Consider the following 9,390-nt stretch of genomic DNA (forward strand, 5'->3'; position numbering starts at 1 on the left):
TATGGGAATTTGCCCAAACCTCTTGTGCCAACACCCCGGTTGTTGAGTATAATATGGGAATTGGCCCAAACCTCTTGTGCCAACACCCCGGTTGTTGAGTATAATATGGGAATTGGCCCAAACCTCTTGTGCCAACACACCGGTTGTTGAGTATAATATGGGAATTGGCCCAAACCTCTTGTGCCAACACCCCGGTTGTTGAGTATAATATGGGAATTGGCCCAAACCTCTTGTGCCAACACCCCGGTTGTTGAGTATAATATGGGAATTGGCTCAAACCTCTTGTGCCAACACCCCGGTTGTTGAGTATAATATGAGAACTGGACACAATCTGCATTTGTCAACACCTAGTTGCTGAGTATATTAAGAGAATCGGCCCAATTTGTAATATAATAGGGCATTGGCCTAACCACATGTGCTAACACCCCAGTTGCTGAGTATAATTTACAAATCTGGTCAAGCCACGTGTGCCAAAACCCCAGCTGCAGAATATAATATGGCAATTGACCAGAGCCAGCTGTGCGAACAACCCGGTTTCTGAGTATAATATGGGAATCGGCCCAAACTGCTTGTGCAAACACCCCAGTTATATAATATAATATGGCAGTTGGCCTGAGCCACATGTGCCAATACCCCAGTTGCAGAGTATATTACGCTAGTCGGCTCGAGTTGTATGTGCCAAAACCACGGTTGCTGAATAAAATATGAGAATCTGGTCAAGCCACATGTGCCAACACTCCAGCTGCGGAGTATAATATGGCAGCTGGCCCGAGCCACTTGCTTGGGCCAACATGCCAGTTGCAGAGTACGTTATGTTAGTTGGCTCAAGCTGTATGTTCCAACACCCCAGTTGTTGAGTATAATATGGGAATTGGCCCAAGCTGCTATTGTCAACACTCCAGGTGCTGAGTATAATAAAAGAATCGGCCCAATTTGTAATATAATAGGGCAGTTGGCCTGAGCCACTTGTGCCAACATGCCAGTTGCTAAGCGCCAGCACTCGAATGGTGTGTGCCAACATCCCAGTTGCTAAGTATAATATGAGACTCTGGTCAAGCAGCTTGGGCCAACTCTCCAGCTGCGGAGTATAATACAGCAGTTGGCCAGAGCCACTTGCTTGAGCCAACACTCCAGTTGCAGAGTATATTACGCTAGTCAGCTTGAGTCGTATGTGCCAACACCCCGGTTGTAGAGTATAATATGGGAATTGGCTGTTTATTGGCTGTTTAATTGGCTGTTTAAGCTGTTTATGCCAACACTCTAGCTGTAGAGTATAATACAACAATATTGACTAGCTACTTGTTTCAACACCCCAAATTTTTTGTATAATATGGGTATCGGCCACAATATGCATAGTATATTATGGCAGTTGGCCCGAGCCACCTATGCAGAGTACAAAGTACAATCGGCCCAATTCTGCATGCCATTAACATTTTACCATTGTGACCTATTTAGCTGTTAACCAGCCAGCTAACTGTGCCAGTTCTTTAGTATTTAGTATTTGTTTTTCAGCCTTGGCCAGTGCTCTAGTCACATGTGTCTTCTGGTCAGGTCTTAGTTTTAATATTGTTTATACCATCTTTTTGGTGAAAAAATTGGATGAAATAATATTTTAATTTGTCACCAGAGCATGCCGACTCTCTCACAGCAGCTCAGGGGTTAAACTGTACTGTGGTAGCTTTGGTTAGCCCATTTGCGGCAGCCAAATATCTGGCTCTGCGGCCGAGTTGGAGGCGGCTCAGGTGCACGTCTGGGCGCTGGTGAACAGCGTGCAGGAGTCTAAGCAAAAAGAGCTCCACTTCAGATCATCCTACACATCAAACATTGTCTATATTGGCAGCGATACGTCTCTGTTTACACAGAAACACAGCTAAGAATATAATTGGTATCTGCCTGATCTCTTTACTACACAGAAAGATCTCCAGCACATGCTCGTCAAACACACAAACCAAAACAGAAGCTTTCCAGATGACAAGGCTGAGGAAGGCTTTGTTGTAAAGATACACGCTCATCATCCCCTTTTAACACTGTCAAAGCAGGTCTTCTTCAGAGAACAACATCTAAAGACCTGCAGATAGTTACCTGTAGCTTGAACTGATACATGAACACTGTGTATCAGTATTTTTTAAACAGTATTTACTCTAAAAGAAAACATAATTAGACATATAGAGGAATAATTGTGTGGCGAGACCTGTAAAGCTAAGCTAAGTTAAGTAAATAAAACTTTTATTCCTTAAAAAAAACATTTCTTTTAAAGTTAAACGAGCACTGGATGTTAAAACTGCTAGCGCTTTGCTTTACTTCTGGGCTAATTTTCTCTTTTATGGGGTCCTCCGTGATTTTATTCCTGTCCGGAACGACCATGTATGTGTTTTTCTCAGCCTGTTTCTCGCTGAACTCCGTGGTCCTCCGGTAATTTTAGTCCCGTCCGGACGCACATCTCTGAGTTTCATCTCCTCGCCCGCTTTGGGTGGACGTTTCCACTGAGATCCACTTAAAAACACAACAGAGAGTGGAAATGGAGGAGCTACTGAACGCGATTCCATGTGACCGAGAAAACCTCCTGTTTTTTCAATTGCAGTCTGGATGCAAGAGTTTTATCACTTAGTAGAAGTGTGGATGTTAATCTACACAGATTTCTCTCATGAAAACTGTTTATTTGTGTAAGTAAAGCACTTCCATTTATTTATAGTAAGCTTAGGTTTCCAGGTTTCCAGCAGCATTACCAGCTAACCGCTAGTACTAGTCGCCTGACAGAGCTATACTGAGGAACCCTGAGTGTTCTGGTAAGCCACGGTGATATTAGCTAGCGGATCGTCCGTGTAGCTTGTTTTAACATGATAGACATACAGACTACAGTCAGATAATACTCAGTGGCTAATGCTAATGCTGCTCCAGCAGTGCTTGCCAGGGTTAGAAGCAGGCTACACTCTGATTGTACTCCCTTATGAACGGCGCAAGAGTTAACGCTTAGCATAGTTAGTGGCTAATGCTAATGCTGCTCCAGCAGTGCTAGTTGGGGTTAGCAGTAGGCTACAGGCCGATAATACTCAGTGGCTAATGCTAATGCTGCTCCAGCAGTGCTAGCCAGGGTTAGAAGCAGGCTACACTCTGATTATACTCCCTTCTGAACGGCGCAAGAGTTAATGCTTAGCATGGTAGTGGCTAATGCTAATATTGCTCTAGCAGTGCTAGTCGGGGTTAGCCGTAGGCTACAGGCCGATAATACTCACCTCTGAATGGCAAAACTGCTAGCGCTTTGCTTTACTTCTGGGCTAATTTTCTCATTTATGGGGTCCTCTGTGATTTTATTCCTGTCCGGAACGACCATGTATGTGTTTTTCTCAGACTGTTTTTCGCTGAACTCCGTGGTCCTCTGGTAATTTTAGTCCCGTCCGGACGCACATCTCTGAGTTTCGTCTCCTCACGTTTAATAAAAAGATATTTGTCCACCCTAATTATGCTTTGGGCGGGCGTTTCCAGGGAGATCCACTTAAAAACACAACAGAGAGTGGAAATGGAGGAGCTACTGAACACAATTTCATGTGACCGAGAAAACCTCCTGTTTTTTCGATTGCAGTCCGGATGCAAGAGTTTTATCACTGAGTAGAAGTGTGAAATATTTTGAGAAATTAATCCCGTCCGGATAGGGCTTTATATCTATCCACCACCTTCCAAAGAAGAGGAGCTGTGTCTATGGTTGAAGAAGCTAAATTTGAAACATCTATATCACTTTATTTGGATGGTCAAACACAGATGCTTCATAGATGCTTAACTAACTGTCAACCATGTGTCTTTTGAATGCAATTGAATAAATGATTTTCTGTAGAATGTAACCCTAAAACTAACTCTAACCCTAACTCCAACTCTAATCTTAATATTTAAGGGCTAGGTTTAGGATTAGATTTAAAGTTTATCTTAAGTGTGATTGATGATTGAGATTAGGTTTAGAATTAGGTGTAGGTTTGGTTCTATAGATCAGGGGTGTCCAAACTTTTTTTTGTTGGGGGCCAGAAGGAGAAATATATTTGAAGTCACGGGCCACAGACTCTGTAATAAAACAAATAATGAAATATACCACTTTAAATAATACATTTTCCTGATTACTTTCATTTACACACCATTTTACTTGACTTACTATCTTTATCTTTGACAGTGTTGCGTAAACTAAGATTTTTTCAAATTGATGTTTAATTTCATGATGTCTCTTAATATTAAACTCCTTAGAGCAACTTTTAGACTCTTTGGCCCGTTTTTCAGCGCTAGAAATGCTCACTCTCTCCGCTTTTAGACTCTTTGCTCTTTTTTTATGTGCTAGAAATGCGCACTCTCTCCGCTTTTAGACTCTTTTGCCCCATTTTTCTGCGCTAGAAATGCGCACTCTCTCCGCTTTTAGACTCTTTGGCCCGTTTTTCTGCGCTAGAAATGCGCAGCCTCTCCGCTTTTAGACTCTTTGGCTCGTTTTTCTTCACTAGAAATGCGCACTCTCGCTGCTTTTAGACTCTTTGGCCCGTTTTTCTGCACTAGAAATGCGCACTCTCTCCGCTTTTAGACTCTTTGGCCCGTTTTTCTTCACTAGAAACGCGCACTCTCGCTGCTTTTAGACTCTTTGGCCCGTTTCTGACACCTAGCGTTCAAACTTTGAATCTCACGTTATAAAAATCTGCTTAACAGCGGGCCAACTTTCATTCTATTTCTAAAATACCTCCAAAAAAGGAAAACGGGCCGCAAATGGCCCGCGGGTCGTAGTTTGGACACCCCTGCTATAGAGAATCATTTACATTCAAAATAAATTTTCAGATTTAAGTTGCATTAAATAGACATTGAGTTAAACACTAGTTAAATGTATGCTGAGCATCTCTGAGGTATCTATATAATAGACCATCCAAATAAAGTGTTACTAAAGCAACCACCCAAACGGCCATAAATCTGCTCTGACCATTCTGTGGAGGAAAACCTGCACCACAATTTGGATTGAGGAACTTTAGTTTTTCAATAGAAATTCAGCAGCATTTAATGATTAACTCCATTCCTGCCGTGAAATTCCCCGTCACTAAGAATAACTACCCAATGACCTCAATGGGCAGCAGCTGATGACTCATGCTGAAGCCTCAGAGATGCTAAAGAGTTAGGACTCACTCACAGTCCTTTAGAATGGGGATGAATGTGATGAATGTTATAAAGGCTTTAAAGGTTCTGGTTTAACTTTAACCAGGTTGGTGTTCTGACCCAGCTGGCCATTATCCAATGCCTTGTATGCCTATTGCATCCCAAACTCCTCTTTCTACATCAGTATATCTCAACCCTGGTTCTGGAAGCCTACTGTCTTTACGCTTTTAGAGATTCCCTTGCTGTAAAGCTAAACTATAATATAAGAGAATCTGCCTGAGCTGCTTGTGCCAATTGGCCAATTGTTAAATATGATATAGGAATCATCACCAAGGTGCTTACATCAACACTCTGGTTGTTGATTATAATATGGGAATTGGCCAAAAACCCTTGGGCCAAAACCCCAGTTGCCAAGTATAATATGGGAATCAGGCCATGCCTCATATGCAAACAGCCAATTTGCAAAGTATTATATGGAAATTGGCCCAAACTGCTCTGGTTATTGAGTATAATATGAGAATTGGACCATGCCTCATATGCAAACACCCTGGTTGCAGAATATAATATAGGAATTGGCTCAAAACCCAAAACCCCAGTTGCCAAGTATAGTAAAGTAACTGGCACAAAACACTTGTGCCAACACTCAGAGTATAATATGGAAATTGGCCCAAACTGCTTGTGCCTACACCCTGGTTGTTGGGTATAATATGGGAATCGGACCATGCCTCATTTGCAAACACACTGGTTGCAGAGTATAATATGGCAATCTGACCGAAACGCTTGTTTCAAAACCCCAGTTGCAGAGTATAATATACAAATCAGACCATGCCGCATATGCAAACAGCCCGATTGCAGAGTTTAATATGGGAATCTGCCCATGCCTCATATGCAAAAATCCCCGGTTGCAAAGTACAATATGGAAACTGGCCTACTCTGCTTGTGCCAACACTTTGGCTGTTGAGTATAATATGGGAATCAGACCATGCCTTATATGCAAACACCCCGGTTGCAGAGTATAATATGGAAATTGCCCAAAACACTTGTGCCTAAACCCCAGTTACCAAGTATAATCAGGTAACTGGCCCAAGCTACTTGTGCCAACACTCCGGTTGCAGAGTATAATACAGGAACGGGTCAGGCTGCATGTGCCAACACCCAACAGGAGTATAATACTCCTGAGTACAGTATAATACAGCAAAAGCCAGCTAACATTGCCTATAGCTCAATACTGGGAAGAGTTTTTTACATAACCTTCAAGCACATGCCTGGTATTATACATGCTCCAGAGGCTTTTATTATTGTGGCAATATTTATTTAGCAGGAAATTTTCTTTACCAATAGGATGACCGATAGTTAGCAAGGTTTGCTTACTCTGTGTTCGAACTTCAAGTTCAGCAATGGATCATTGAATTCTGTATAGATTACACCCACAGTGATAATAAATGTATAGAAAGACTACTATAATAAATTCAGTTTGAAGAAAATTAGAATTTTTTGAACATTTTGTGGAGGGAAACCAACAACAGAACATCCTTCACCAAAATATACTAAATTCAGTTGCTCTCATCAAGACCGCCCCAGCAAAGGAAGAGCAAGAGTTTCCTCTGTTGTACAGGATAAGTTCATCAGAGTTACCAGCCTCAGAAACCACATGTTAACAAACAGCTCCCCAGATAAGAGCACCTAAATGCTTCTCCTCCACCAGTCTTACACACTGCTTTTGGATAACTTTATGCTGCTTTATTCCTGGTGCAAAAATTCAAGCAGTTCAGTTTGGTGGTTTGATGGCTTGTAGTCATCCATCTTCCTCTTGATTATATTTCAGAGGTTTTCAATTTGGTTAAATCAAAGAAAATGTTTTAGAAAATGCATTTCAGTACTGTATACTGTAAATGTTAATGTGTGTGTATTTGAATGCATGTTTAATTGGATTTGTAGAGCATGACGATTCCAGCATTCATCCCACAGTCTAAGCTCTGAGCAGTTAACGGTTCTGCTAATGGATGAACTGTCCTCTGTTGGAGACTAGCTTACATTTTGTGGCTCGCTGGAGGAGTTGTTGTAGCAACAGGCAGTTTAGGACTGAATGAAGAGGACAGTTAACGCCATTAATCACCCAACAGGACTGGCCCCGCCCACAACAGCAGGCCATCACCAGGCCATCACCATGCACCCTGTGACCCTTTGACTTTAAGCTTTTACTGGTATATAGTAAAACGTTTTGAGACACAACGGTTTTTATTATTATTTGGGTGGTGGATCATTTATTCTCAGCACTGCAGTGATTAGCAGTGATTAGCATGGTGGTGGTGTATGAGGTGTTAGTGAGTGTTGAGCTGGTGGTACAGTGAGTGGATCAGATACAGCAGTGCTGCTCAGGGTGTGAATTATACAATGATAATTGGGGGGGGGTCAAGTATTTCTTTGGGTTGCTGTATATCTACAACATGTAAAAGATAAATCCATTACATCAGCTAATGTAGCACTTATATACCACACAACAATCTTTATAGTCATAAATAATACATTATACAGCTAAATCCACAGTTAATCCTGCAAAAACACACACAATGCTATTGGCTGCTATATCTTTCATCAACTTTCTTATCATTACATTTAAAATTCCTATTCTACAGGATCTCTCCCACAGGAATCATTTGTTATTCACTTCTAAATAAATAGAAAATAACAATGTAACTGAAAAAAATCCCTGAAGATAAATAAGGCTTTTGTACCATCTCAGTCACATTTTATGACACTATTAAGACTGCAATATTAAATGTAAAGGGGAGATATGTAGGAATGCATGTATATAGATTGGCTATATATTTGTTTAGGCAGCCTAATAAAAAGATCAAGAAAATAAGTCTTACCTTAAAAAAATGTGTAATACATCAGTTTACTGTAACTAATTCCTCATTGAAGTCTTACAGTCCTTACAGTGTCTCGCTTCCTTACTGTAATGTGTAACATTACAGCACATAAAATATAAATCCATTACATCAGTTAATGTAGTGCATACATAGCACACAATAACCTTTATAGTCATAAATAATACATTATACAGCAAAATCCACAGTTAATCCTGCAAAAACACACACACAATGCTATTGCCTGCTATCTTTCATCAGCATATTCCTATTACTATTCCAGGATCTCTCCCACAGGAATAATTTGTTATTCTATTCTAAATAAATAGAAAATAACAATGTAAGTAAAAATCGCAGTAAGTAAAAGGCTTTTGTCACATATTCTGACGCTGGGACTACAATATTAAATATCAAGGGGAGATGTAGGAATGCACTTATATAGATTGGCTATATATTTTTAAATTGCCTAATAAAAAGATAAAGAAAATAAGTCTTACCTCAAAAAAATTGTGATACTTCAGTTTACAGTAAAACTACTCATCTGAGTTACTAATTCCTCACTAGGTCTAACTTACTGCAGCGTATGAACCTTTTAGTTTCTTGTTCACATTTCCCTTCCGCCTTAAAACACATTTCCATTCCACCTTAACAGTTTCCCTGCATTAAAACTAATTTTACATTTCATTTCATTTCATTCATTTTACTAATCTTTATGTTAAAACACAGTTTAAGTTCCTTCTTTAGACTGTAGTTAGTAGATGATAAAGTGTTTTAAGAGTTTAAAAGTCCATATAAATCAGAACGTGGTTTCCCATTTAAATGTAGATTTGTTCCACCTTAAAAGCGCCAAAATAGTATCTACAGCCTGAAGCTTGTGTGCCATGACAGCGGCATTTAAGGTGGAATGATAAATTAGCAGCATTTAAGGTGGGATAGCAAATTCATGTTGTTCATGAGTTATTTATGTAAGGAAAAGTGTGTTTAAAGTGCATATTTAATAAAGCTACGAAGATAGCGCTACTTACAGTAATGCTGTAACTCGAGCAGCTTGTGCACCTTAATTTAGATGCAAGTCACCTGACCAATAATGAGGCAGCAGGCAGGTAAACGAGAGGAATGGTATGATCCACATATTAACATGGAATAATGGTATGAACCACTTTAGGGGTGCTTGAAATCCTATCACAATAATCTTCCAGGCAGAGATAATGCATTGTTTATGTAGTATTTAACATTATATGTAAGAATAATATATTTAAATATTTTAAAACCCCTAAACTATTGTTTTTACCCCTTTAGGGGGGGTTGAAGTCTTAATTGGTGGTGTCTGACACCTTGTAGATATTAAAGGTATGAAAAATATCTCCATTCATTACTCTGTAGGTAGAAGTATATTGTAGATACTCTGGTT

The sequence above is a fragment of the Astyanax mexicanus genome, chromosome 13 (assembly GCF_023375975.1).
Source record: "Astyanax mexicanus isolate ESR-SI-001 chromosome 13, AstMex3_surface, whole genome shotgun sequence".
Taxonomy (NCBI): domain Eukaryota; kingdom Metazoa; phylum Chordata; class Actinopteri; order Characiformes; family Acestrorhamphidae; genus Astyanax; species Astyanax mexicanus.